At 51.3% G+C, this 7646-nt stretch overlaps 1 long non-coding RNA gene across 2 annotated transcripts in view; it reads right to left on the reverse strand.

Moving 5' to 3' along the window:
- Positions 1 to 6769: 6769 nt before the first annotated feature.
- The window catches only part of LOC116538049, a 3475-nt gene continuing 2598 nt past the window's right edge, over positions 6770 to 7646 (reverse strand). For both annotated transcript variants that reach the window (XR_004263479.1, XR_004263480.1), the window contains exon 2: positions 6770 to 6843. This is a non-coding gene — a long non-coding RNA (uncharacterized LOC116538049). The remainder of the gene's footprint in view (positions 6844 to 7646) is intronic.

Below are 7646 nucleotides of genomic sequence, written 5' to 3' on the forward strand. Positions count from 1 at the left end.
ACGCCCCCTTGTGGACACGGAGAGAAAACACATGCCCTCTTTCTGTCTAGACAAGTCTGGCCCTTAAAACTCCGCCCCCTTGTGGACACGGAAAGAAAACACATTCCCTCTTTCTGTCGAGACAAGTTCTGGCCCTTAAAACTACGCCCCCTTGTGGACACGGAAAGAAAACACATTCCCTCATTCTGTCAAGACAAGTTCTTATTGTAGAAAAATGTGTGTGTGTGTGTGTGCACATTCTTGCACACAGATGTGGAGGTAGAAATAGGGGGTTGAATTTGATAAAACCAGAAGAGGGCAGGCTACTGGAAGGGGCACTTCTTTTGGCAGCAGCTTTGTAACTCTAGAGTTAAGAAATAATTTTAAGCTTCAGTTTTGTCTCCTGGAAAATAAAGATTATAATTTCTGCCTTGATATATCAATTAGGTGGTCCACTATATGCCAAATATCTAGTATATAATAGGTGCTGAATAAATACTACTTTCTGCAGCTCATTCTTAATCACTGCTTAATGTTTAGAAGTTTAGAATAACAAAAGCGCTTGTAAAAATTATTTGTAATTATTATATAAAATCCAAATCCCATAGAAAAGTACAAAGAGGCTGGGTGTGGGGTGGCTCACACCTGTAATTCCAGCATTTTGGGAGGCTGAGGTGGGCAGATTACTTGAGGCAGGGAGGAAGAGCTGGGCCTAGGGAGGCCACCATGAGGGAGGCAGAGGCTGAGCCTGGAGGGGCTGATGGGAGGGAGGAGCTGGGCCTGGAGAGGCCAACTTCAGGGCCATTTGGGCCTGCCAAGGCCACCAGGAGGAGGCCAGAGCCACGCTGAAAGAAGCCGATTTGAGGAAGTTTTGGGCCTGGAGATGCCATCGGAGGGCAGGAGCTGAGCCTGGAGAGGCCACCGTGAGGCATGAGCTGGGTGGGCATGAAGAGCTTGACTTGAGGACATTTTTGGCCTACAAGGCCACCAGGAGCTGGGCAGGAGCTGACTGAGTCTACAGAGGTTGTTGTGAGGCAAGGCAGGAGGTGGGCCTGCAGATGCAGCTGGGAGGAAGAGCTGGGCTCAGAGAGGACACTGGGAGGCAGCGCTTGGGCCTGGAGATGTCACAAGAGGCATGAGCTGGACCCAGAGGGGCCACCAAAAGACTTCCAAGAACTGGGCCTGGAAGACTGCTGTGAAGAATGAGCTGGGCCTGCAGAGGCCACTGGGAAGCAGGAGCTGGGCCTGCAGAGACTGCTGAGAGGCAAGAGACTCCCTTGGCCTCGGGAAGCCATTGTGAGGCATGAGATGCACCTAAAGAGGCCATTCAAAAGGCAGGAGTTGGGTTTGTCCACGCTGCTGGCAGGCAGGCCGGCAGAGATGAGCTGGGGAGGCCAATGTCGAGGGCAAGAGCTGGGCCTGGAGAGGCTGTTGTCAGGCAGGAGCTGGGTCTGTCCAGTCCACTGGGAGGCCAAAGGTGGGCCTGGAAAGTCCGACTTGAGGAAGGCTGTGGCCTACAGAGGCTGCCAGGAGCCAGGCAGGAGCTGGGCCAAATGTGGTTGTTGCGAGACAGGAGGTAGGCCTTAGACACAGCTGGGAGGAAGAGCTGGGCCCAGAGAGGCCAATTTGGAAACATTCTGGGCCTAGAGAGGATGCCAGAAAGCCAACACTGGGCCTGGAAAGGCCACCGGGAGGCACCAGTTTGGCCTAATGAGGCCATTGGGAGGCCACTGCTGGGCCTGTACACACAGGCTGCTAAAAAGGCAGGATCTGGGCCGGAGAGGAGGCCACGGTGAGGCCAAGAGCTGGGCCTGGAGGGTCCACTGGGAGGCAGAGGCTGGGCCTGCACGGGCCTACCACAGGCAGGAGCCAGGCCTAGAGAGGCCCACAAGAGGAAGCTTCAGGCCTGAAGAGGGCACTGGGAAGCAGGAGCTGGCCTGGGAGAGTCCATCAGAGGCATGAGCTGGGCCTAGACAGCTGGGCCAGTGTAGGGGAGGACCTGGGCCTACTACACTAGAGGCCAGCATGAGGCCAGAGCTGGGCCCTGAGAGGCTACCAGAGGCATGAGCTGGGCCTCAATGGGCCAGCGTGAGGGAGGAGCTGGGCTTGTGGACCCAGCTGGGAGATAGGCAGGAACTTGGCCTGGGGAAGCCACTGCCAGGCAACAGCTGGTCCTGGGGAGGCTGCAGGGAGGTCAGAGCAGGGCCTGGAGAGGCCACTGTCAGGCAGGAGCTGGGCCTGTCAAGGGCACTGGGAGGCAGAAAGTAGGCCTGGAAAGCTCCACTTGAGGAAGCTTCAGGCCTACAAAGGCAAGGCCGCCAGGAGCTGTCCAGGAGCTGTGCCAAAAGAGGCTGTCATGAGGCAGGACTTGGGCCTGTAGACATGGCCAGGAGGAAAAGCTGGGCCTGGGGAGGCTGCCATGATTGAGGCAGAGGCTGAGCCTGGAGAGGCTGACCAGAGGCAGGAGCTGGCCCTGGAGGGGCGCACGTCGGGAAGTTTTGTACCCAGACAAGCTGCCAGGAGGTCAGGAGCTGGGCCTTGAGAGGCTGACTTCAGGACCATTTGGGCCTGCCAAGGCCACTGGGAGAAGGCAGTAGCCAGGCTGAGAAGCCAACTTGAGGACGTTTGGGGCCAGGAGAGACCATCTGAGGGCAAGGAGCTGAGACTGGAGAGGCCACCATGAGGCATGAGCTGGGTGGGCCTGGAGAACTTGACTTGAGGACTTCTTGAGCCTACAAAGGCTGCCAGGAGCTGGGCAGGAGCTGAGTCCACAGAGTTTACTGTGAGGCAGGAGCTGGGCAGGAGCTGAGTCCACAGAGTTTACTGTGAGGCAGGAGCTGGGCAGGAGTTGAGTCCACAGAGTTTACTGTGAGGCAGGAGCTGGGCAGGAGCTGAGTCCACAGAGTTTACTGTGAGGCAGGAGCTCGGCAGGAGCTGAGTCCACAGAGTTTACTGTGAGGCAGGAGCTGAGTCCACAGAGTTTACTGTGAGGCAGGAGCTGGGCCTGTCGATGGAGCTGGGAGTAGAGCTAGGCCCGGAGAGGACTCTGGGAGGCTGCACCTGGGCTGGAGAGGCTGCGCGAGGCATGATCTTGGTCCAGAGAGGCTGCCAAAAGGCCAAGAAGTAAAGTGTGCATTCTGCAGACGGTGTTCTCAAGCTAAAGCTGGGCCTTTACATGCCACTGGGAGACAGATGTTTGGCCTGGAGAGGTGAGCTTAAGGACAGTTTGGGCCTATAGTTGTTGATGGTAAATCGGCAGGTGCTGGGCCAAAAGAGGTTTTTATGAGGCACCAGGTGTGACTGTACAGTCAGCTAAGACATTTAGTTGTGCCTGGAGAAGCCTCCGTGAGGCAGAGACTGGATTTTTAGAGGCCGATGGGAGGCAGGATCTGGGCCAGGAGAGGCCAACTTGAGAAGGATTTGGGTATTCAGAGGCCACCAGAAGGCAGTAGGTGGGCCTAGAGAGGCTGACTTGAGGAAGTTTCTGGCCTGGAGATGCCATTCTGGGACAAAAGCTGCATCTGGAGATGCTTTTGTGAGGCATAAGCTTTGCGTAGAGAGGCCAGTGTGAGGCAGGACCTGGGCCTATCCAGGCTGCCGGGGGACAGGCAGCAACTTGACCGGGGAAGGTTGCCATGAGGCAAAAGCTGGGTCTGGAAAGGCACCTGTGAGGCATGAGCTTGGCCTAAAGGGGCCATTGGGTGGCAGGAACTGGGCGCGTAGAGGCTGTTGAAAGGCAGGAGGTTGGCTTGGTGGGGCCATGGTGAGGCAGATGCTGGGCATGAAGTCTGCTGTGAGGTAGAGGTTAGGCCTGTAGAGGCAGACGGGAGCAGGAGCTGGGCCTGGAGAGGCTGCCGGCATGCAGTAGCTTTGCCTGGGGAGGCTGCCAAGAGGCATGAGCTGGGCCTAAAGAGCCCAGTGTGAGGCAAGTGCTCAGCCTGGAGTGGCCAATTTCTGGAAGATTCCAGCCTGGAGAGTGTGTTGTGGGGCAGGATCTGGGCCTATGAGGGCTGCTGAAAGGTAGAAGCTTGGCCTGCAGGTGTTGTGGTGAGGCAGTTGCTGGGCCTGGAGAGTCTGCTGTGAGGCAGAGTTTGGGCCTGTAGAGGCCAATAGGAAGCAGATTTGGACCTGGAATGGCAGACTTGAGAAAGTTGTCTGGTGAGGCTGAGATGCAGGAATTGGGCCTGAAGAGGCCATCGAGAGGTATGAGCTTTGCCTAAAGAGGCCAGTGAGAAGCAGGAGCTGTGCCCATAAAAAAGGCCAACTTAAGGAAGTTTTGGTCCTGGACAGCCTGTCAGGGGACAGGAGCTGGGCCTGCAGAGGCCACTGTGAGCTGGGCCTAATAAGGTTAGTGTGAGGCAGGACCTGGGCCTGTCAAGGCTCCCAGGAGGTAGGTAAAAACTTGTTCAGGGAAGACCTCCATGAGGCAAAAGCTGGGCCTGAAGAGTCCACTGGGAGAAAAGAGCTGGGCTGGAGAGGCCACTGTCACTCAGGAGCTGGGCCTGTCCAAGCCATTGGGAGGCTGAAGGTAGGCCTGGAGAGCTTGATTTGAGGCAGTTTTTGGCCTAAAAAGGCCACCAGGAGTTAGGCAGGAGCAGAGCCAAAAGAGGTTGTTGTGAGGCAGGTGATGGCCCTCTAAGCACAGCTGGGAGGAAGAGCTCGGCCTTGAGAGGCCAACTTGTGGACACTTTGGGCCCAGATAAGCCACCCAGAGATAGGAGCTGGGACTAAAGATGCCATTGTAAGGGAGGAGCTGGGCCTGTATCAGCTGCTGGGAGGTAGAAGTTGGGCCTCAACAGGCCACTGTAAAACAGAAGCTGGGTCTTGGAAGGTGGTCGTAAAGCAGAAGCTGGGTCTTGGAAGGTGGTCATAAAGCAAAAGCTGGCCCTTGGGAGGATGATGAAAGGCAGGAGCTGGGCCTGATGAGGTCGACTTGAGGAAGTTCTGCGCCTGAAGAGAAGGCTGGGAGGGAGGAGCTGGACCTAAAGAGTCCACTGTAATGATGAACCTGGGCCTGTGGAGGCTGCTGTGAGGCAGTAGCCTCATCTGCAAAGACAACCATGAGGCTGGGTATGGACCCTAGTGAGCTATGAACTTGGCCTACAGAGGCCAACTGGAAAAATTTCTAGGCCTGGAGAGGCTGCTGCAAGGCAGGAGCAGAGCCAAAATATTCAAGAACATTACATTTATTGGGCACTTTATTTTCATTATTATGTTGTGATATATAATGAATAATTACAGAGCGCACCATAATATAGAATTAGTGGGAATGTTAAGCTTGTTTTTCTGCTACTAGATGGTCCCATCTGAGTATGATGGGAGAAAGTGACAGATCACTAGGCATTAGATTCTCACAGGGACCATGCAACATTGATCCCTCGCATGCCTGGCTCACAATAGGGTTCGTGCTCCTAAGAGAATCTAATGCTGTTGCTGATCTGAGAGAAGGTGGAGGTCAGGCAAGAATGTGAGCAACAGGGAGTGGCTGTAAATACAGATGACGTTTCCCTCGCTAGACACCATTCACCTCCTGCTATGTGGCTCCTTACAGCTCCATGGCTCAGGGGTTGGGGACCCCTACTCAAGTACATCCAGTGGCATTTCATCACAATCAACAGTAAGTGGTAGCTTGAGTCATGATAAGGTCACTTCCCCAAAATCACCAGCATCCCATTTCCTATTGGCAAGAAGTTCAGCACTGCCCCTTGGATAATCAAACCTATGCCCAAATCCCATCTGCATGGGTCTATCTCCAGGGACCCTTCCTAACATCAACTCTGTATTAGTCTGAGTCCAATCATGAGACATAAACCACTCAAAAGTTTAAAGCAGTAAAATTTAATACAGAGAATTATTCATTATTAACAGGGGAACAGCATAATGAGAGATTGGCTAGCACAAAGTAAAGAGAGCTCTAGAGAGTATGTAAGACTAGCCAAGGCCAGGCATGGTGGCTCATGCCTGAAATTCCAGCAACTTAAGACACCAATACAGGAGGATTCCTTGAGGCAGAAGCTAGAGACCAGCCTGGGAAACACAGCGAGAGCCTGTCTCTATCCAAAAAAAGAAAAAAAATTAGCTGAGTGTAGTGGTGCACACTTGTAGTCCCAGCTACTCAGGAAGCTGAAGAGGGAGGTGAGTATGAGACTGGAGGTCAAGGCTGCAGTGAGTTATGATTATGCCACTACAGTCAAGCCTGGGTGACAGAGCAAGACCCTGTCTCAAAGAACAAAACAACAGAGACAACCATTTACAGACAGAAAAGAAACAGAGCTAATAAGCTAAGCTAAGGAAAGATGTTGAAATGTGACATATATATAAAGCAACATGAGGTCTTTTATCTATTTAAAATAATTTTTTAAAATAATGTATTAAATTATAATGCCATGTGCTGGCAAAGGTAGAGTGAAATGGGCACTTTCTTATACTATGGGGGATGTTTAAATTGTATATAAGCCTTCCAAGGTAAAGCTTGGCAGTTTTTTAAAATAATAGAGACAGTGTCTCACCATACTGCTGGACTCAGGCAATCCTCCTGCCTTAGCCTCCCTCCTTAGCCTTAGTGCTGGGATTATAGATGGGAGGCATCCAAAACCTTGTCAATTTATATCAAGGCCAATGAGAATGTCCATTCACCATGGCTCACAGTAATCTTACTTCTGGTAATACCTTGGAGACAATTCAATCTAAACAAAAGGTCATCTACACAAACACAGTGAAAATCTGGGAGTAATTTAAGACAGAGTGGTTAAGTGAAGATCAGCTAATATTAGCTGCTAGTTTTTTGTTATTTTGAGACAGAGTCTTACTCTGTCACGCAGGCTGGAGTGTAGAGGCCTGATTATGACTCACTGTAGTCTCAGCCTGCACATGCCACCACACTAGACTAATTCATGAACTTCTCTGAAGGGATGGCGACTTCCTTTGTTACCACAGCCTGTCTCAAACTCTTGGCCTCAGGCCATCCGCCTGCCTCAGCCTCCCAAAATGTTGTGATTACTGGTGTGAGCCACCACAGCTGGCCAGCTGCTACTTTTATTATTAATATTCCACTTAATTAAAATTTATTTGGCATTAAAACTATTATTTTCAAGCCTATGGAACAATGTGTGTCCTACAGCATAATTATAAAAACATATACAGTCATCCCTCAGTATAAAGAGAAGATTAGTTCCAGCCCCACATCTCAGCATATACCAAAATTAATGCATACTCACATTTTGCAGTCAGCCCTCTGGAACCCACGTATAGAAAAAGTCCAAATATTGGTTGGACATAGCGGCAAACACCTATAGTCTGAGCCATTTGGGAAGTTGAGGTGGGAGGATCACTTGAACCTCAGAGATTATGGCTGTAGTCAGCTGTGATAGCACCACTGCTCTCTAGCCTGAACAACAGAGCAAGACCCTGTCTCAGAAAGAAAAACAAAAAAACAGGTTAGAAATTGTAATGAGGTCTGTTGGGGAAAATCGCATATAAGCAAAGTATAAATTAATGAAGCAAATGTTGATAAATTAGTACAACTGACTTTCTGAAGTTTCTGACAATAAAGGTAAGAAAAATGCAAAACACAGAGACAGAGCCTAAAAAAAGAAATTGGGGAAGTATTCTATGTGTATAATATGATCAGAGGATCAAACTACCGATGGTGATAGTTAAGTAATCCA

Source organism: Sapajus apella, unplaced genomic scaffold (genome assembly GCF_009761245.1).
Source record: "Sapajus apella isolate SASKATOON/1434 unplaced genomic scaffold, GSC_monkey_1.0 scaffold116, whole genome shotgun sequence".
NCBI lineage: Eukaryota > Metazoa > Chordata > Mammalia > Primates > Cebidae > Sapajus > Sapajus apella.